Raw genomic sequence first — 22,782 nt, forward strand, 5'->3', positions numbered from 1 at the left:
AGATTTTTCGATTTTTGTGTGTCTTCTTCTATTTCTCTAATGTTTATTAATTTTCATTGTAGACATTTTCATGGATATGAAACTGGACATAGAGTTGACGCTGAAGTTCAGCTGCTGGGTAATCTTCCATTTCTAGAGACTGCTCGGCTTCCTGCTAAACCCAGCTGGGGCTTCTTCCTGGAGAGGAGCAACTGGTGAGCAGATATGACCGCCTCATGTACGTGGCAGCCTTGGGGCCCAAGGGAAAGAGTAGGGAAGGGACACCACGTTCCCTGGGGCTGGGCGGGCCATGCTGACAGTGAAGTTGACTTTCATCCCATGACAGGGAGGGTCAAGTGGAGTAGCCCCAGAGGTTGGGGTGAAAGAAATGTGGGGGCCAGCGGGGTAGAGGAGAGTAGGTACAATGAAGACAGGGACATAAAGGATGTTGGGGAATGAGTTCCCCCAAGTTTTGCAGTGAATCAGGTGCCAAAGAATGTGGTAGGAGGGGAAACCTTTGGGGCATCCTGGCAGTGGGAGGGAGACCTGGGAGGTGAAGTGTGTGCTGTTGCCTCAGAGTACAAAACACAAAAAGTCTGGCTTTGAGGGATATGGAAATAAAAGCTTGGGTTTTAGAGTTCATGGTTAAGGATGACAAGATTGCAAGGAATCCCTGGTGGGGGGCTGTTAAGGGTTAGATACCACGGAAGAACTTGGGACATGCATGGCTCTTGGGAGTTGGGAGCTGAAATCATGTACTTTCTTTATGTCACCATCTTATGTTAGATAGAAAAAATGGAAGGATTTTATGGAGGAAGTCAGGTGACTTTCAGCATAACTGTTACAGGAAGGAGGTGTTAGGTAAGAACTAATGGTATCAGAGTGGTAGACCCAGAAGATAGGGGAGAAACCTTAGGAAAAATGAGGGAAGGGAGATGGGGGTCCGGGTAGAGGGAACTTTCAGAATGGACTTGGGAATAGAAGCTGACTTAATCAGGAAATTCAAATAACATCTACAGAATACCGAGAGATGGAGAAGATGTTATGTGAAAGAAAACTGGGTTAATAAGGGACTAGGGAACATGGAGACCTTGTCTTAGGCTGGCAATGCAGTTTGTGGCTTGTAGTCCGCTTGCGGAAGCCAGCATTCAGGCAGAGGACTCTCTCTTGATAAACGTGTGCTTCTTGGCTTTTGAATGTGTCTGTTATTCGCTCACATTCGTTCTTGTTATTTATCTAATACTGAATGCTTCCTGAACATCCTTGAAAAAGTTTGTGGAAAGAGGGTGTTTGTCATGATGGGTGTTTTTCATATCCTTCTAGGCAGCTCTGCGTGAAAGCTCCTGCTTTCATGATGTTTTTGTTCTTATTATTTTGGGGTGCTAGGTATGGCTTGAGTCCTAAAGGAATTAAACAGAAAGAATACGGTATGAGCTCTTGGAATAGCTTCCCAATTTGTTGGAATGCAAACTTTGTGATACTTTCTATTCTACAACTGTTTTTTTTTTTTTTGCCAACTCAGATATTTCCAGTTGCTTTTAGAGTCCCTAAACTGTGTATCTGTGTCAGACTGTGACATTTATTAGGAAGGCGCATTCTTCTTAAGTGTTACTTAAATGATGTGTCATTCTTTACAGTATGGTGTTATTTAGGGTATTTTTGAGTAACATGTGTTCAGAATTATATAGCTTACTCTTTTTTTAAATATTTATTTGAAAGACAGAATTACAGAGAGAGGTAGAGACAGAGATAGGTCTTGCATCTGCTGGTTCACTCCCCAGATGGCTTCAACGGCTGGAGCTTTGCCAATCCGAAGCCAGGAGCCAGGAGTTCTTCCAGATCTCCCACATGCGTGCAGGGGCCCAAGGAGTTGGGCCATCTTCTGCTGTTTCCCAGGCCATAGCAGGGAGCTGGATCAGAAGCGGAGCAGCTGGGGCTAGAAGCAGTGCACGTATGGGATACCAGCGCTTCAGGCCATGGCTTTAACCCACTGTGCCACAGTGCTTGCTTCTGTAGGTTACTCTTACTTTTAGATTATTTCTTCAGAAACATTTTCATACTTACATTTTTATAAAAGTCCTAGAATTTTCCACGTACACAATGTTACTAATGTGCACGTTGTGTCTTTTGTTTTCTCTGTAGTGTGAGTGCTTAGTTATTGTTATTACAAGTTTCCATTTTCATTAATATTGTGTCCATTGGATGTGTATATATGTTTAGGGGTAAAAAATTCTTCAATATAATTTATAGACTGATATAACAATAAACCATATTCCTTTTCTCTGCTCTCCTTCCAACACTGTGTTTATCAGAGTCCCCCTTCCTTCCTTCTCTTCTTTCTTTCCTCCTTTCCTTCATTTTCCTTCCTTCCAGTTTCAGATAATATATTTTAAATTTATATTACAGTAATAAGGCTAATAAGAAGTTTAAGAAGTAAGAACGGGTGTGCCAGTGCTGTGGAATCCCACAGGGGGGTTGGTTCAAGTCCCATCTACTCCACCTGTCATCCAGCTCCATGCTTACGTGCCTGGGAAAGCAGCAGAGAATGACCCAAAGGATTGGTTCTCTGCACACATGTGGGAAACCCAGAAGAAGCTCCTGGCTCCTGGCTCCTGGCTTCTGCTTGGCTCAGCCCAGGTTGTTGTGCTCATTTGGGGAGTGAACCAGCAGATGGAAGATCCCTTCCTCTATCTCTCCCTCCCCATCCAGATCTTCCCTGGTTTCTCTTCTTTTCATCAATTTCTGCAAGGCATAATTTTAGTTCATGTTATATTCACAGGCTTACTTAACCACTAACCATGGTATTCATCAGGTAAAAGGTAGGGTGGGCAGAGTTCCACGTGAGCTGTGTAGTGTTCTTGTTTCAAAAAAATGTATTTTCTGAAGTGGCAGAGCCCAGAGAGAGGGAGACATTGAGATAGAGGTTTACTGGTTTACTACTGGTTTACTCCCGGAATGGCCACAGGGCCCAGCGCTGGGCCGATCCAAAGCTAGGAGCTAGTAGCTTCTTTTGGGTCTCCCACATAGGTGCAGGGGTCCAAGTCCTTGGGTCATCTTCCACTGATTTCCCAGACTATCAGCAGTGACCTAAATCAGAATTGGGGCAGCTGTACTGTATTGTGGTGAGGATCTTTTCTGGTCATGTCTATTAGGAGATCTGTGTGCTTCCTGTACTTGAATGTCCCTTTAGTTCTCCAAATTTAGGATATTAAAATCTCCAATTTTGGGGAAACTTAGTGTAATTATTTCACTAAAAAGGCCTTCTCATCCATTCTCTTTTTTCTGTAAATTCTCTTTCTTCTACATCCATTCTTTCCCAGGAACTTCTAAGACCTGTATGTTGGGTTGTTTCATATTATCCCATAAATCTCCAAGATTGTTTTTTAAGTTTTCTGATTTCTTCTTCTTCGTTTTTTGGTTTGACCATAAAATTTCAAGAAAATCGTCTTCTAATTTAGATATTCTTTCTTCTGCCTCACTGAGTCTGTTGTTAAGGTATTCTAAAACATTTTATTTGAGCTATTGAATTCTTAATTTCTAATATTTCGTTTTATTGCTATTTAAAAATCTCAATTTTAGGGCAAAAGTTATCATTTATGTCATCTATGGATTTCCTTAATTTGTGGATTTACTTCTGATTACTTCTACCTAATCCTACAATCAATATTTCAAATTTCCTATCCAGCATTTCATCAATCTCTTCATGTTCACATCCTAATAATGAATTGTTGTGTTCCTTTGGGGGAAAATTTTGTCTTCCTTTTTCATATTTCTTGTTATTTCTGCATTTCTGTTTAGGCATTTGTGGCATTTTCCCTCGGATGGCTTTATCTTTGCGCTGTACTTATGTGGCCTAGTGAAGTGTCTGCTCTTTTTTTTCAATTTTATACATCAAAATTTTTATTTAATCTATTCTTTTTTTAAACTTTTATTTAAAAATATAAATTTCCAAAGTACAGCTTTTGGATTACTGTGGCTTTTACCTCCCATGACTTCCCTCCACCTACAACCCTCCCATCTTCTGCTCCCTCTCCCATTCCATTCACATCAAGATTCATTTTCAATTATTTTTATATACAGAAGATCAATTTCGTATATATTAAGTAAAGATTTCAATAGTTTGCACCCACACAGAAAAACTAAGTGTAAAATACTGTTTGAGTACTAGTTATATCATTAATTCACACTGTACAACATATTAAGGACAGAGATCCTACATGAGGAATAAGTGCACAGTGAATCCTGTTGTTGACTTAACAATTTACACTCTTGTTTATGGCATCAGTAATCACTCTAGGCTTTTGTCATGAGTTGCCAAGGCTATGGAAGCCTTTTGGGTTTGCCAACACTGATCTTATTTCGACAAGGTTATAGTCAAAGTGGAAATTCTCTCCTCCCTTCAGAGAAAGGTACCTCCTTCTTTGATGGCCCATTCTTTCCACCAGGATCTCACTCGCAGAGATCTTTCTTTTTTGTTTTTTTTGCCAGAGTGTCTTGACTTTCCATGCCTAAAATACTCTCATGGGCTCTTCAGCCAGATCCAAATGTCTTAAGGGCTGATTCTGAGGCCAGAGTGCTATTTAGGACATCTGCCATTCTATGAGTCTGCTGTGTATTCCACTTCCCTTGTTGGATCCTTCTCTCCTTTTTTCATTCTATCAGTTAATATTAGCAGACACTAGTCTTGTTTATGTGATCTCTTTGACTCTTAGACCTATCATTATGATCAATTGTGATCTGAAACTGATCACTTGGACTAGTGAGATGGCATTGGTACATGCCTCCTTGATGGGATTGTATTGGAGTCCCCTGGCACGTTTCTAATGCTATCATTTGGGGCAAGTCCAATTGAGCATGTCCCAAACTATACATTTCCTCCCTCTCTTATTCGCACTCTTATATTTAACAGGGATCACTTTTCAGTTAAATTTAAACAGCTAAGAATAATTGTGTGTTAATTACAGAGTTCAACCAATAGTATTAAGTAGGACAAAAAATACTAAAAGGGATAAAGAATTAAGTTGTTCATCGACAGGAGAAGGGCTGATAAAATCACTGTTTCTCATAGGGTCCTTTTTGGTGCTCAGTTAGTTGTCACCGATAAGGGAGAACATATCATATTTGTGCCTTTGGGACTGGCTTATTTCACTCAGCATGATGTTTTCCAGATTCCTCCATTTTGTTGCAAATGACCAGATTTCATTGGATGGCACTTGCACAGTTGGTCTGGAAGAGACTTATGCGATGTTTACGGTGGTGGCGGCGTTGTTGGTTTGCAGCACTGGCCTGGAGAGTGCAGGAGCGATGGTGAGTTTTATCTTATGATACAGTGAGAGGCCTGATGGGGGTGGTGGCACACCTGAACAGTGTGCTCACTCAAGTCTATAGGTTGGGCGGCAGTGGAGGTGTCCAAGAGCTCAGCTGAGGTGAATCTGAAGCGGGCACTGGGCTCGCCCAGGAGGTCACAGACTGCTGCTTACACAGTATTTTTACTTGTAACCTGTAACTTAATTATTTCATCAGTTCTAGGAGTGTTTTGGTGGATTCTTTAAGTTTTCCTGCAACAATATCAAGTGCCCTGCAAACATTTATAATTTGTCGTCCTCTTTTCTAATCTCGATGCTGTTTATTCGTTTTGTCTCTACAATTTCTCTGTGAAAATTTATAGTATTATATTTGTAAGAGTGAGAAAAGTGGATGTCCTTGAGTTGTTGCACAGTTGACAAAAATGCTTTCATCTTTTCCCCATTCAACATGACATTGGCAGTTGGTTTGTCATGTAGCCTTTATGATTTTGATGCATATTCCTTCTGGACCTACTTTGTGGAGGTTTTTTTTTTTTTTATTGTGAATGGGTATTGAATCTTATTAACTGATCTCTACAGATAATGGGATGAGTCTCTGCAGACTAGTCTCTTCAGCTAATAATGATGCAGAATGGCTCTTTCTCCCTGCCCGTTGCTGGGTGTGTGCACGTGGGCTGCTGCTACTTGTGATAAGATTGTGCCTTTTCCCTGACTGTTGTTGGGAGCCTTCTTGCTGAATCAAACGTTTTATCAAAATACAATGTCAATTTTATCTCTTTTTACCATTTTCTCTTTAAAGCTTGTTTTATTTGACATCTGAATAGCTAATTCTTCTCATTTTTGGTGATTTAGAGCTTTTTCCATCAACACAAGAGCTGCTGCAGCTACTACCACATCCAAAATGGTGCCTGCCCTCTCTGAGCTGGCTGTTGGGTGCTGTTGTGAGGGGATGGGGAGAAATTGCCTCTCTTTTCTGCTGGGTTAGGGGATACCATTACCCTCAGGGTCCATGGCACACTCCAAGACAGTGTAGTTCGCTAGGCTCTCTCTGCAGCTATTTCAGCAGTGGCATGGGCCACTGCAGTCTGATCTCACCTTGGTCTTCAGATCTGGCACTTTCTCCAGCTCTCGGCTGCTGCGTCTTGTGTTGTATCAGTGCTTGTTGCTGAGCATCTGTAGCTTCCACACAGATCCACAGCATCTCTCCTCTTACAGAATCTCCACTCTCCCCTGGGAATGCACTTTCTTGCCTTTTTACAATATTTTATCCTAGCCTATAGCAGTACTCCTTTCCCCTATTCCTCCATCTTGGAATCCCCTCTGAGGATTATCTATTTTGTTTATCTTCTCAAAAAGCCAATTTTAGATTTGATCTTTTTTATTTCATTTATTCATGCTCTGACATATATGAATTCTCATGTCCTTCTGGTTAAGGGTTGTGTTCTTATTTGTCTAAGTTTTTGAGATTCATCATTAGATCTTTAATTTGAAACATTTCTCTTTTTTAATATAAGCACTTTACACTATAACTTCCATCTTTTTTTTTTGACAGGCAGAGTTAGACAGTGAGAGAGAGAGAAAGAGAGAAAGGTCTTCCTTCCATTGGCTCATCTCCCAAATGGCCGCTACGGCCGGCACGCTGTGCCGATCTGAAGCCAGGAGCCAGGTGCTTCTCCTGGTCTCCCATGCGGGTGCAGGGCCCAAGCACTTGGGCCATCCTCCACTGCCTTCCCAGGCCACAGCAGAGAGCTGGACTGGAAGAGGAGCAACTGGGACAGAACCAGCACCACAACCGGGACTAGAACCCGGTGTGCCGGCACCGCAGGTGGAGGATTAGCCTAGTGAGCTGTGGCGATGGCCTAAACTTTCCTGTTAATAATGCTTTTGCTGTAACCCATGGGAGTTGATATGTTGTGTTTTCATTTTCATTTTTTCAAGAAAGATCGATCCTATTTTCTTTTAAATTTCTTCAGTGACCCATTGTTCATTCAGTAGCATCTTGTTTAATTTCCATGTATTTTTTGAGTGTTCTGTTGTTGTTCTTGTTTATTTCTAGTTACCTGATAGGCTTTCAGTCTTTTCAAATTTTATGAGAATTAATTTTTGGCCTAATGTTAGTATACCCTAAAAAATTTTTCAATGTGCTGAAAGAATGTAGTTTTTGGTCTGTTAGGTCATTTGTTTGATGTTATGTTTCAACTCTGAGGTATCTTTACTTATTTTCCATCTGGATGATCTCTCCATTTATGAGAGTGCATTGTTGAAGTCATTCTAATTACATAGGAGTGTCTCTCTTTCTTAGGTCTAATAGTATTTTCTGGAAATATCTGGGTGGTCTTGTATTCGGTGCATAAATATTTATGATTGCAATGTCTTCTTGTGGAATCAGAAGTTTTATCAAAATACAATGTCAATTTTATCTCCTTTTATAATTTTCTATTTAATGCTTATTTTATTTGACATCTGAATAGCTAATTCTTCTCATTTTTGGTGAGTTAGAGACTTTTCCAGAAATTTGTGATTGGAGATAAGCAATATTTTTGTCCAGATGAAATTTGCAAATATGAGAGTACTTCAGAAAGTTGTGGACAAAAATGTATTGGCATAAATTTTTTTAAAGTCACACATAATTTTTTCCATTACAAACATTTTGAAAAAAATTGCACCAAAATGAGCTCATTGTGTTTGATTTTTTTCAAGATTGATTTGTTGGAATTTATTTGAAAGTCAGAAATACAGATAGTGAGAAAGGAGGAGGGAAGGAGGGAGGGAGGCAGAAGGAGAGAGAGAGAGAAAGAAAGAGGGAGAGGGAGAGAGAGAAACACGAATGAATGAGAAAATCTTCCTTCCATTTTGGTTCACTCCCCAAATAGCCACAATGACACAATGACACTAGCTGTGGCTGGTCAGGCTGAAGCGTGGAGCCAGGAGCTTCTTCCTGGACACCCATGGGAATGCAAGGGTCCAAGGACTTGGGCCATCTCCTGCTGCTTTCCAAGGCACATATGCAGGGAGCTGGATCAGAAGTGGAGTGCCGGGACTTGAGCTGACACTCATGGGATGCTGGCACTGAAAGTGGAGGCTTAGCCTTCTATGCTACAGTGGTGGCCCTGATTCACAGTGTTAACTCCATTTTTTCCAGAAACTTTTAGAAGTGTTCTTATGTATTATGAACATGACTGTGATCGATACAGAAGTATTACATGTTAGTAATCCCACTTCATGTCATTATGTGAAATAATCTACTGAGATACACAAAAATCATCTTAGAGTGTGATAAACATCTACAAGTATATAAGTAATAAAATATATGAAAGAAGTTAATCCATACCTTATGTAACATGAAGATTGACCTTTGCATGACCATTTGGTTTCCACATGGTTATTCAAGTGTCCTGAGCCAAGGGCAGGAGTTCCACAACCCATCTTGATAGGCACTCTTTTCAGTGATTCAGCTGCCTTTGGCACACTTTGATATGCTTCTTTGATGATATCCAGTTTCTATGTTAAAGACCTTGAGAAATGGACCCTTGGTTTAAACTGATTCTTTTTTTAAGAGATTTATTTATTTATTTGGAAGGCAGAGTTGCAGAGAGGCAGAAGCAGAGAGAGAGAGAGAGAGAGAGAGAGAGAGAGAGAGAGTCTTCCATCTTCTGGTTAACTTCCTAGATGGCCTCAATAGTTGGAGCTCACGGATCCTAAACAAGGTTCCAGCCAGCGCCGCGGCTCACTAGGCTAATCCTCCAACTAGCGGCGCCGGCACACCAGGTTCTAGTCCCGGTTGGGTCACCAGATTCTGTCTTGGTTGCCCCTCTTCCAGGCCAGCTCTCTGCTGTGGTCAGGGAGTGCAGTGGAGGATGGCCCAAGTCCTTGGGCCCTGCACCCCAGGGGAGAACAGGATAAACACCTGGCTCCTGCCATCGGATCAGCACAGTGTGCCGGCCGCAGCACACCAACCGCGGCAGCCATTGAGGGTGAACCAACGGCAAAAGGAAGACCTTTCTCTCTGTCTCTCTCTCTCTCTCTCTCTCTCTCTCTCTCTCTCTCTCTGTCTACTCTGCCTATCAAAAAGAAAAAAAAAAAGAACAAGGTTCCAGGAGTTTCTTCCGCATCTCCCATGTGGGTGCAGGGGCCCAAGGACTTGGGCCATCTTACACTGTTTTCCCAGGCCATAGAAAAGAGCTGGATCAGAAGTGGAGCAGCCGGGACTCAAAACCAGCACCCCATATAGGATGCCAACATTGAAGGCAGCGGCCTCATCTACTATGCCACAGGGCTGGCCTCTAAACTGATTCTTGACCATAATTTGTGGTCTGAAAAATATCAACAATGCAAACTGGTAAATTTTCACGAAAATCATTCACATGACTAGTGAACAGGACTAAAACCGTAGTCTTATTGCACAGTGCATAATGGCCAATCTTAGAATTCTCCCATTAGTATTTATATAATTTCAGATTCTTTTTGGGTTTTCCAGGTAAAAATATAATAGTAATGTAAATTGTGTTTACAGAATCATTTCATCTGTAATGTTTTAAGGCATTTTGTTACACTTGTAACATGTAACATGTAAACCCTGGCTGTTGTGGCCGTTTGTGGAGTGAACCCAGCAGCTGGAAGATGAAGGATACAGATCTAATTCCATTCTTCTACATAAACACATCTAGCTTTGCCAGCATGGTTTGTTGAAGAGATTATCCTTACACCAATGAATGGTCAGAACCCTTTTATCAAAAATCAGGTGCTGTATGTATTTGGATTAAATTTGGGATTCTCTGCTTTGTTCCATTGGTCCATGTCTCAGGTTTTTGCCAGTAACATGATGTTTTAATTAGTATAGCTTTTTAGTATGCTTTCAAGTCAGGTATTGTGATGCCTCCAGCTTGATTTTTATTTCCCTAGGATCTAGTGGTTCTGGATCTTTGCTGATTCCATATGAATTTGAGGGTTGTTTTTTCTAATTCTGTAAAGAATGTCATTGGTTTTCTGTAGATTTCTTTACATAAGATAGACATTTTAATGATATAGATTCTTCCAATCCACAGAAAGGAATACCTTTCCAGTTTTGTGTCCTCGATGGGTTCTTTGGTCAGTGGTTGATAATTTTCATTGTAGAGATCTTTCATTTATTTGATTAAATTTATTCCTCAATTTACAAATTTTTGTGGTTATTGTAAATTGATTTTTGTTGATTTCTCTGTGAGTGAGTCCATCATTAATATGTAAAAAAGCAGCTATTTTTGTATATTTATTTGTATGTAAACTTTACTGAATTGGTTTACCGGTTCAAGCAGCATTTTGGTGGAATGTTGTGTTCTTCCAGGAGCAGTATCATGTCATCTGCAAACATTAATTATTTGACTTGCTCTTTTCCAATTTTAGTGCCTTTTATTTTGTTCTCCTCTCTAGTTGCTCTTGTGAAAGTTTGCAGTACTGTATTCATTCAGAGTGGTGAAAGTGGACATTCTTGTGCTTTTACAGATTTTTACAAAATGCTTTCATCTTTTCCTTACTCAGCATGATATTGGCTGTTGTTTTTTCAAATATCCCCCTTATTATTTTGGGGCATGATTCTTCTTTTTTTTATTTATTTGACAGGTAGAGTTACAGATAGTGAGAGAGAGAGAGAGAGAGAGAGAGACATATAGAAAGGTCTTCCTTCCATCGGTTCACTCCCCAAATGGCTGCCACAGCCGGCACTGCACTGATCCAAAGCAGGATCCAGCACCTCCCCCTGGTCTCCGACGTGGGTGCAGGGGCCCACGCACCTGGGCCATCCCCCACCACCCTCCCGGGCCACAGCAGAGAGCTGGACTGGAAGAGGAGCAACTGGGTCTAGAACCTGGCGCCCATATGGGTTGCCAGCGCTGCAGGTGGCAGATTAACCAAGTGAGCCGCGGCGCTGGCCCCGAGATATATTCCTTCTAAACGTAATTTGTGGAGGGATTTTTTTGTACCATGAAAGGGTAATGAATCACACCAGATGTTTTCTCTGCATCTAATGAGAGTATGGTTTTTATTCTTCCATTATGTTGATTAATTTATGATGTTTATTGTTTTGCAAATGTGGAACCACCACGGCGTTTCTGGAATAAATTCCAGTTGATTGTTATGTATGAGCTTTTTGATGTTTTGAATTGTTTGTCTAGTACTTTGTTGAGAATCTTTGCATCTATGTCCTTCAAGGATATAGGTCTATAGTCTTCTTTCCCTTTTGTGTCTGTTTTTGGTGTCAAAGTGATGTTGGCCTCCTAAAAAGAGTTTGGTAGTGTTCCATCCGTTCAGTGTTTTCAAATACTTTGAAAAGTGTTGGAGTTTGTCTTTAAATGTTTTGTAGAATTTGGTAGTTTAAGCCATCAGGTTCTGGACTTTTCATTGATAGAAGAATTTTGATTACTGCTACAATCCCACTACTTTTTATGAGTCTGTTAGATTGTCTTTATCTTCTGGATTTAATTTGGTAACTTATTTGTATTGACAAATTTCTCCATTTCTCAGAAGTTTTCCAGTTTATTAGCATATAGTATTGAATGGAAATGCCTTTTGAAGCCTTGTATTTCAGTAGTGTTGGTTATAATGTCTGCTTTTTCATCTAATCTTATTTATTTGATGTTTTGAGGTTTTTTTCTCTTTTTTTCTTTGTCAGTCATGTTAGTGGATTATTTTTTTAAAATCTTATGTAAGGTAAGGCCGGTGCCACGGCTCAATAGGCTAATCCTCCGCCATGCGGCGCCAGCACACCGGGTTCTAGTCCCGGTCAGGGCACCGATCCTGTCCCGGTTGCCCCTCTTCCAGGCCAGCTCTCTGCTGTGGTCAGGGAGTGCAGTGGAGGATGGCCCAAATCCTTGGGCCCTGCACCCCATGGGAGACCAGGAGAAGCACCTGGCTCCTGCCATCGGATCAGCGCGGTGCGCCAGCCGCAGCGCACCTACCACGGCGGCCATTGGAGGGTGAACCAATGGCAAAAAGGAAGACCTTTCTCTCTGTCTCCCTCTACTGTCCACTCTGCCTGTCAAAAAATAAATAAATAAAATTAAAAATAAAAAAATAAATTTAAAAAAATCTTATGTAAGGTAAACAAATTTCATGTACTTGCTGTATACATATTCAGGAACATTGATTCTTCACACCCTACACTTCCGTTATCCCATGCTTCCATACTTCTTCCTCCTCCCTCTCCTCTTTCCACTGTTAATTCATATAGATATCAATTTTCAGTTAACTTTATACTCATAATATTAACTATACACTAAATAGAAAGTTCAACAAATAGTATGAAGAAGATAATTTGTTCCTCAAAGTGAGACAAGGCTTGGAAAAAAGTATCATATCTCAAAATACCCATTTCACTCGTACACATTATTACCTGTTAAGTACTCTATTAGTTACCACAGATAGGGAACAACATACAATATTTTACTTTTTGGGACTACTCATTTCACTAAGTATAATGGTTTCTAGTTGCATCCATTTTGTTCCAAAAGACAGCATTCCATTTTTTCCTGCTGAATAGTATTCCATAATATATAGCACAATTACTTTTTTCAAGAGTTATTTATTTGAGAGGCAGAGTAAGAGAGAGGGAGAGACAGAGAATGCGAGGTATTCCATGTGAGAATGAGAAAGTCTTCCATCTGGTTACACACTAAATGGCTGCAATTGCTAGAACTGAGCTGTTCTGAAGCCAGGAGCTTCTGGATCTCCCATGTGGGTGCAAGGGCTGAAGGACTTGGGCCATCTTCTACTGTTTTCCTAGGCCTTCATCAGGGAGCAGCCAGGCTTTGAACTGGCAACACTATGGGATGCTGGTGCAGCAGGCAGGAGGCTTATTCCACCTCGCCACAGTGCTCTGTGATTTCTGTGTGCTCTCCATTCTAACTGTGGTGAGGTGAAACTTCATTGTGGTTTCATTTTGCATTTCCATAATGGCTAGTGATCCTGAGCATTTTTTCATGTGTCTGTTGGTCATTTGAATTTCATTTCTTGAAGAATGTCTGTTCAAGTCTGTTGCCCATTTCTTAACTGCATTGTTTGTTTTGCTGTTTTTGACTATCTTGAGCTCATTATACATTCTGGGTATGAATAGTTTATCGGTTACATATTTTGCAAAGATTTTCTCCCATTCTGTCGGTTGTCTTTCACTTTGCTGAATTTTCTTGTACAGTGCAAATGCTTCTCAGCTTGGTGTAATCACATTTGTGTGTTTTTGTTTTTATTGCTTGTGCTTCTGGCTTCTAAGAAGTCTGCATACAGCAATGTCTTGCATCATATCCAAAATGTTCTATAAGAATTTGAAGTTATTGGTTTGTAGATTTAGGTCTTTGGTCCTTTTTGAGTTGATTTATTTTTATTTTTATTTCTTGGAGAAAGACAGAGAGAAAGGTCTTCCTTGTTCCGTTGGTTCACTCCCCAAGTGGCCGCTATGGCTGGCACATTGCATTTGAAGCCAGGAGCCAGGTGCTTCCTCCTGGTCTCCCATGCGGGTGCAGGGCCAAAGGACCTGGACCACCCTCCAATGCCCTCCTGGGCCACAGCAGAGAGCTGGACTGGAAGAGGAGCAATTGGGACAGAATCCGGCACCCCAACCAGGACTAGAACCTGGGGTGCCGGCGCCACAGGCAGAGGATTAGCCTAGTGAGCCATGGCGCTGGCCTTGAGTTGATTTTTGTATAAGAATAAGATGCACCATTTTTCAAAGAGCTGTCCTTGTCACAGGGTTGGATTTTAGCTCCTTTGTCAAAGACAAATTATTTGTAGATGTGTCGATTGAGTTTGGAGTTTCTGTTGTGTTCCATTGGTCTGCATGTGTACATTTTTTGCCAGTATCAGATTGTTTTGATTGTAACTGTCCTGAAGTATGTCTTAAATTCTGGTATTGTGATGCTTCTGGATTTGTTTTTCACATACAATATTGCTTTAGCTATTCTGTCTCTTGTGTTTCCATTTGAATTATAGCATCTTTTTTTTTTCTAGATCTGAGAAAAATGTAATTGGTATTTTGATTGGGATTGCATGAATCTGTAAATTGCTTTTGGTAGTGTGGACATTTTGATTATATTGATTATTTTAATCCTCAAACATTAAAAATTATTCCATTTTCTGTGTCTTCTGTTTCTTTCACTACTGTTTCCTAATTTTCATTGTAGACATCTTTGACTTCCTTGATTAAATTTATTCCATGGTATTTAATTTTTTTGTAGCAATTGTGAATGGGATTGCTCTTAGAAGTTCTTTCTCAGCCATGGCTTTGTATACACAGACTATTGATTTTTTGTGTTAATTTTATTTCCTGCCACTTCAACAAGCTCTTTTATGAATTCCAGTAGTCTCTTAGTGGAGACTTTTATTTCCCCTATGTATAGAATCCTGTCATCTGCAAGAAGAGGTAATTTGACTTCCTCCTTCCTAGTTTGTATCCCTTTGATCTCTTTTTCTTGCCTAATAGGTCTGGCTAAAACTTCCAGGTCTATATTGAATAGCAAGGGCACAAGTTGCATCTTTGTCTGATTCCAGCTCTTCATGGGAATGCTTCCAACTTTTCCCCATTCATAAGATGCTGTCTACAGGTTTGTCATAAATTGCCTTGACTGTGGTGAGGAATGTTCTTTCTATACTCAGTTCGCTTAAGGTTTTCATTATGAAAAGATGTTGTATTTTGTCAAATGCTTTCCCTGCATCTACTGAAATAAACCTATGGTTTATTTGAAAGTTTTATTATTTGAGTGGCAGAATTATAGACAGAATAGGAGAGACAGACTTTTTAATTGGTTGGCATACAGTCCTTTGTATTAACTCCTGATAGATAAATCTTTTTATCATCAGTGGTATCTGTTGTTACCTTTCATTTTTCATCTCTGACTTTACTGATTGGGGTCTTCTTTTTTTTTTAAAGATAGTTGGGCCAAGAGTGTATAAATATTTTAAGCAAGTTCATTTCACTGATTTTTATATTCTTTTTGGCTTTCAATTTTGTTTATTTCTTCTCTAATTTTAATTATCTCTTTCCTCTTCCTACTTCTGTGTTTGGTTTCATTTGTTTTTCAAGGGCACTACATTGGTGGCTCTTATTTGATGTCTTTCCCATTTCTTGGTCTAGGGACCAGTTTCTCTAAGCTTTCCATTTAATACTCTTTTGCAGTTTCCCATAAGTTTTGATATGTTATACTGTCATCTTTATTCGTTTCCATCATTTTTTTATTTTTTCTATGACTCACGGTTCCTTCAGGAGCATGTTCAGTCTCCATGTGGTTGTGTATGTTCTTGAGGTTCTTGGTGTGGTCATTCGCCCCTTCATCCCATGTGGTCATGGAATATGCTGGTAAGATTTCGATATTTGTTGAATTTGCTGAGACTTATGGCCTACCATATTGTATATCCTAGAGGGTGGCTTAAGGCATTAGTTCCTGTCAACCATGCGGGAGTCATGGATCCAGATCCCACTTCTCAGCTACAGTCCCATCTTGTGGGCATTTGGGGAGTGACTTAGTAGATGAGAACTATCTCTTGCTATCTCACTCATAATGAATTATTAAAAATTTTACCTCTCTTTTTACCTGGAAACTTGATTTAAAGTATTCAAACTTGATGTATTTCATATATACAAATTTAGAAACACTAATTATTCCCACCCTACCCTCCCTCCCTTCCACTCACCCATCCAAACATGCTCCCATCCCTCTTCATTTTCTTTAAAGATTTATTTATTTGAAAGTCAGAGTTACACACAGAGAGAAGAGGCAGAGAGAGTGAGAGAGGTCTTCCATCTAATGGTTCACTCCCCAATTGGCCACAACATCAGATCTGTGCTGATCTGAAGCCAGGAGCAAGGAGCTTCATTTGCGTCCCCCACACGGGTGCAGGGGCACAAGGACATGGGACATCTTCCACTGCTTTCCCAGGCCATAGCAGAGAGCTGGATCACAAGAGGAGAAGCCAGGTCTCGAACTGGTGCCCATATGGGATGCTGGTGTTCCAGGCCAGGGCGTTAACACACTGCACCACAGCTCTCATCCGTCTTTAATCTCCATCCACTCTTCCCATTCTTACTTTATACAAAAATCTATTTTCAATTATTTTATACTCATAATATAAAGCCTACACTAAGTAAAGAATTAACAGTTTGAATGAATTTAAAAAAAAAAATCCATTCCTGAAGAGGCAAGACATGCTTTGTTTAAAATCATTATATCTGCAGGACAAGAGTTGTTTAAAATCATTATATGTCAAAGTGTCAATATCACTTCTATAGATCACCTTTTAGGTACTCTGTTACCACAGATTAGGGAGAATATATGGTATTTGTCTTTTTGGAAAGGCTTATTTTACAAAATGTAAGGTTTTAGGGTTGCATCCAGTTTTTTTTTTTTTTTTTCAAAAAACAGGATTTTTTTTGTATAAGAAAAGCTTTCTTACCTGGAGCACACCAGAGATCAACACAGGACTGCTATCTAAGCCTGGAGCCAAGACAGCTATCACCTACTTTTTTGACGCTGCCTGGCCACTTCCGGTGCCGCTATGCTTACTGGGAGGAAGAGGTGGGTCCTAGATGGCTGGCACTTGCGCAGTCAGTCTGGTGGAGATGGAGACAATGTATCCGGCGGTGGTGGCGTGTTGTCGGCTTCCGGCGGCGTTTTCGGCAGTGGTACTGGCCCGGAGAGTGCAGGAGTGAAGGTGAGTTTTTCTTATGAAACAATGAGAGGCCTGGGACCTCGGGAGGAGGGGGTCGTGTCGCCTCGGAGCACTGTAGACAGGTCCACAGGCTAGGTGGCCGTGGGGGTGGGCGGAGGCTCAGCTTTGGGAAGCGGAGAAGCGGGTCGCTGGGCTCGCACTGGAGGACAGGACTGCGGGTTACAAGGTATGTTTATTTGTAACCTGTGCCCTAGTTATTTAGTCAGTTCTAGTTTCTGGTGGGTGTTTTAGTTTTCATTGATTTTTGAGTCTTTTTAGGATGTCTATATTTTCTGGATTTAACTTTGTAGGTTACGTGTATTTGTTATCCAGGAATTTCTCCATTTCCTCCTAGTTTTCCAGTTTATTAGTATATAGTACTGAATAGCAATTTCTTTGAAACCTTGAGTTTCAGTGATGTTGGTTATAATCTCTGCTTTTTTGTCTGTAATTTTATTTACAGGAGTTTTTATCATTTTTGTTAGTCTGGTTAGAAGATTATCTACTTTTTAACAATTTATATCAGGTATGTAAATATGTATTTCTTATATTCAGATTCAAAACATACTGATACTTCTTCCCATGCTAGCATTTCTCAAGCCTACACTCCCAGCCTTCTTCTTCCTCCTTCTCTTCTTCCCACTCTTAATTCTTCTAATTATCTGTTTTCAGTTAACTATATATTCATGTGGATAAATAACAGTGTTCAACATGGAGTATGAAGAACAAAACACTGTTCTTTAAAGTTTGACTAGAACTATAAGAAACCATCTTATCTCAGAATGTCAGTTTCTCACCTACATATTACATTTAGGTATTCTATTAGTTATCACAAATCAGGGAAAAATATGTTATTTGTCCTTTTGGGACTGGCTTATTTCACTGAATATACTGGGTTCAAGTTACATCCATTTTGTTGCTAAAGACAGCATTTCTGTGTTCCCCAATGAGTGGTATTCCATAGTGTATATATGACATAATTTCCTTATCCAGTCATTAGTTCATGGAGGTCAGGTTTGATTCCATATCTTAGCTATTGTGCACTGAGCTGCAATGAACGTAAAGGTACAGAAAACCCTTTCAAATCTGCTGATTACATTTCCTAGGGGTAAACCACCAGGACAGGGATTGCTGATAAATTTCATAATAAACAGTAGATTTATTTTCAGATTTCTGAGGTATCTCCATACTATCTTCTGCAATGGCTTTACCAGTCTACATTCCCACCAAAAGTGAGTGGATCAGGGTACCATATTCCCCACTTCCTCAGCAGCATTTATCGTTGTTGATTTCTCTCTGAGAGCCATTCTGACTGTGGTACGGTGAAACCTCATTGCCATTTTGATTTGCATTTCCTTGATGGCTAGTGATCCTGAGCGTTTTTTCATGTGTCTGTCGGCCATATGGATTTCCTCTCTTGAAACATGCCTGTTCAAGTTCTATGCCCATTTCTTAACTGTATTTTTTTGTTGTTGTTGAGCTCTTAGTAGATTCTGGATATTAATCTTTTATCAGTTTTCTAGTTTGCAGACTATTATCTCCCATTCATTCTGTTGTCTCCTCACTTCGCTGAGTGTTTCTTTTGCAGCGCAGAAGCTTCTCAGCTTGATGGAATCCCGTTTGTCTGTTTCTGTTTCTGCTGCTATTGCTTGTGCTTCTGCTGTCTTTTCCCAGAAATCTTTGCCTATGCCAATGTCTTTCAGTTTTCCCCAATGTTCTCTAGTAATTTGATGAGATTGGGTTTTAGATTTTGTTCCTTGAACTATTTTCAGTTGGTTTTTCTATAAGGTGTAAGGCATGGGTCTTCTTTCATAGTTCTGCATATGGAGGTCCACTTTACTCAGGAACGTTTTTGAAGAAACTGTTCTTCAAAACACCTGGGATTAATCTTTAGTGCCTTCTTCCAAGATAAATTGATTGTAGATGTTTGGATTGATTTCTGGAGTTCCTTTTCTGATCCATTGTTCTATATGTCAATTTTTTTACTAAACCAGTTGTTTTGATTGTAACTGCCCTGTTCTGTGTCTTGCAATCTGTTATTGTGGTGCTTCGAGTTTTGTTTATGTTGTCTAAGATTGCTTTCTGTGTTTTCATATGAATTTTAGCATTGTTTTCTCTCCATCTGGGCAAAATGTTATTTGACCTTTGATTGGGATCCCATTGTGTCTGTAAATTGCTTATGGTAGTATGGAAATTTTTTATTATGTCGATTGTGCCAATGAATGACCATAGAAGATTTTTCGATTTTTGTGTGTCTTCTTCTATTTCTCTAATGTTTATTAATTTTCATTGTAGACATTTTCATGGATATGAAACTGGACATAGAGTTGACGCTGAAGTTCAGCTGCTGGGTAATCTTCCATTTCTAGAGACTGCTCGGCTTCCTGCTAAACCCAGCTGGGGCTTCTTCCTGGAGAGGAGCAACTGGTGAGCAGATATGACCGCCTCATGTACGTGGCAGCCTTGGGGCCCAAGGGAAAGAGTAGGGAAGGGACACCACGTTCCCTGGGGCTGGGCGGGCCATGCTGACAGTGAAGTTGACTTTCATCCCATGACAGGGAGGGTCAAGTGGAGTAGCCCCAGAGGTTGGGGTGAAAGAAATGTGGGGGCCAGCGGGGTAGAGGAGAGTAGGTACAATGAAGACAGGGACATAAAGGATGTTGGGGAATGAGTTCCCCCAAGTTTTGCAGTGAATCAGGTGCCAAAGAATGTGGTAGGAGGGGAAACCTTTGGGGCATCCTGGCAGTGGGAGGGAGACCTGGGAGGTGAAGTGTGTGCTGTTGCCTCAGAGTACAAAACACAAAAAGTCTGGCTTTGAGGGATATGGATATAAAAGCTTGGGTTTTACAAAAAAAAAAAAGAAGACCTAAAGGAAAGATCTCTGCGAGTGAGATCACTGTGGAAAGAACAGGGCCATCAAAGAAGGAGGTACCTTTCTCTGAAGGGAGGAGAGAACTTCCACTTTGACTATGACCCTGTCTGAATAAGATCGAAGTCAGTGAACCCTAAAGGCTTCCATAGCCTTGGCAACTCATGACTAGAGCCTAGAGAGATTACTGACTCCATAAACAAGAGTGTCAAATTGTTAAATCAACAACAGGAGTCACTGTGTACTTAGGTCTCATGTGGGATCTGTCCTTAATGTGTTGTCCAATGTGAAGTAATGCTATAACTAGTACTGAAACAGTATTTTGCACTTCGTGTTTCTGTGTGGGTGCAAACTGACGAAATCTTTACTTAGTATATACTGAATCGATCTTCTGTATATAAAGATAATTTAAAATGAAAAAACTTGGTTTTAAATTGGAAATTGCATAGAATATTAATCAATTTTTTAAAAAATATCATGTAGGATCTCTGTCCTTAATGTGCTGTACATTGTGATTTACTGCTATAACTAGTACTCCAAAAGTATTTTTCACTTTGTGTTGCTATGTGGGGGCAAACTGTTGAAATCTTTACTTAATATATACTAAACTGATCTTCTGTATATAAAGAGAATTGAAAATGAATCTTGATGTGAATGGAAGGGGAGAGGGAGTGGGAAAAGAGAGGGTTGCGGGTAGGAGGGAAGTTATGCGGTGGGAGAAGCCTTTGTAATCCATAAGCTGTACTTTGGAAATTTATATTCATTAAATAAAAGATAAAAAAATTTTTGGGTTTTAGATTTCATGGTTAAGGATGACAAGATTGCAAGGAATCTCTGCGGGGAGGCTGATAAGGGTAAATGCCACGGAAGAACTTGGGGACATGCAAGGCATTTGGGAGTTGGGAGCTGAAATGAGGTAATTTCTATATGTCATCATGTCTTGATAGATAGGGAAAATGGAAGGATTATATGGTGGAAGTCATGTGACTTTCAGCAGAATTGTAACATGAAGGAGGTGTTAGGTCAACTTGTAAGAACTAGTGGAGTATCAGAGTGTTAGACCCGGGAGAGGGTCTGGGGAGCAACCTTAGGAAAAGTGAGGGAAGGGAGATGGGTGGACTTGGTAGAGAGAACTTCAGAAGGGATGGGGAATGGATGCTGAGTTAATCAGGGAATTCAGATAACATCTGCAGAATACTGAGAGATGGAGAAGAGGTTATCTGAAAGAAAACTGGGTTAATAAGGGACTAGGGAACATGGAGACCTTGTCTTAGGCTGGCAATGCAGTTTGTGGCTTGTAGTCCGCTTGTGGAAGCCAGCATTCAGGCAGAGGACTCTCTCTTGATAAACGTGTGCTTCTTGGCTTTTGAATGTGTCTGTTATTCGCTCACATTCGTTCTTGTTATTTATCTAGTACTGAATGCTTCCTGAACATCCTTGAAAAAGTTTGTGGAAAGAGGGTGTTTGTCATGATGGGTGTTTTTCATATCCTTCTAGGCAGCTCTGCGTGAAAGCTCCTGCTTTCATGATGTTTTTGTTCTTATTATTTTGGGGTGCTAGGTATGGCTTAAGTCCTAAAGGAATTAAACAGAAAGAATACGGTATGAGCTCTTGGAATAGCTTCCCAATTTGTTGGAATGCAAACTTTGTGATACTTTCTATTCTACAACTGTTTTTTTTTTTGCCAACTCAGATATTTCCAGTTGCTTTTAGAGTCCCTAAACTGTGTATCTGTGTCAGACTGTGACATTTATTAGGAAGGCGCATTCTTCTTAAGTGTTACTTAAATGATGTGTCATTCTTTACAGTATGGTGTTATTTAGGGTATTTTTGAGTAACATGTGTTCAGAATTATATAGCTTACTCTTTTTTTAAATATTTATTTGAAAGACAGAATTACAGAGAGAGGTAGAGACAGAGATAGGTCTTGCATCTGCTGGTTCACTCCCCAGATGGCTTCAACGGCTGGAGCTTTGCCAATCTGAAGCCAGGAGCCAGGAGTTCTTCCAGATCTCCCACATGCGTGCAGGGGCCCAAGGAGTTGGGCCATCTTCTGCTGTTTCCCAGGCCATAACAGAGAGCTGGATCGGAAGAGGAGCAGCTGGGACTAGAAGCAATGCACATACGGAATGCCAGTGCCTCAGGCCATGACTTTAACCTGCTGCGCCGGCCTCTGTAGCTTACTCTTACTTTTAGAGTATTTCTACAGAAACATTTTCATACTTACATTTTTATAAAAGTCCTAGAATTTTCCTCATATACAATGTTACTAATGTGCACGTTGTGTCTTTTGTTTTCTCTGTAGTGTGAGTACTTTTTTTTTTCTATAAGTTTCCATTAAACATTGATATTGTGTCCAGTAGATGTGTGTATATGTTTAGGGTCAAAAATTCTTCAATATAATTTATACACTGATTTAAGAATAAACCACATTTCCTTCTCTCTGCTCTCCTTCCAACACTGTCTCTCCCAGAGTCCCCTTCCATCCTTCCCTCCTTCTTTCTTTCCTCATTTCCTTCCTTTTCCTTCCTTCCAGTTTCAGATAATATATTTTAAATTTATATTACAGTAATAAGGCTAATAAGAAGTTTAAGAAGTAAGAACAGGTGTGCTGGTGCTGTGGTATTCCACAGGGGAGTCAGTTCAAGTCCTGTCTATTCCATCTCTCATCCAGCTCCATGCCAATGTGTGTTCTGTGGCCAGTGAGGAGTGCGCCTGCGCCTGGCGCTTTAACCCGGAAGTGCACCCGCAGGCGCCGCCGCTTCTGCCCTTGGTGCACTGGTGGGAGTCAGCGCCATATCTGCTCCTGCCCAGAGCCTCGAGGAGCCGTCTTTGATGCTGGTGGCTGAACCTGAGGAGCCCCAGGTCCCCCCAGGCTCAGTCCGGGATCAGGTGAGGCTACGTACGGCCCAGGCGGCCACATCAGTTTCCTTGGTCTTCTGGAAACTTCTAGGCACAGTC

This window comes from Lepus europaeus, chromosome 21 (assembly GCF_033115175.1).
Source record: "Lepus europaeus isolate LE1 chromosome 21, mLepTim1.pri, whole genome shotgun sequence".
Lineage (NCBI taxonomy): Eukaryota > Metazoa > Chordata > Mammalia > Lagomorpha > Leporidae > Lepus > Lepus europaeus.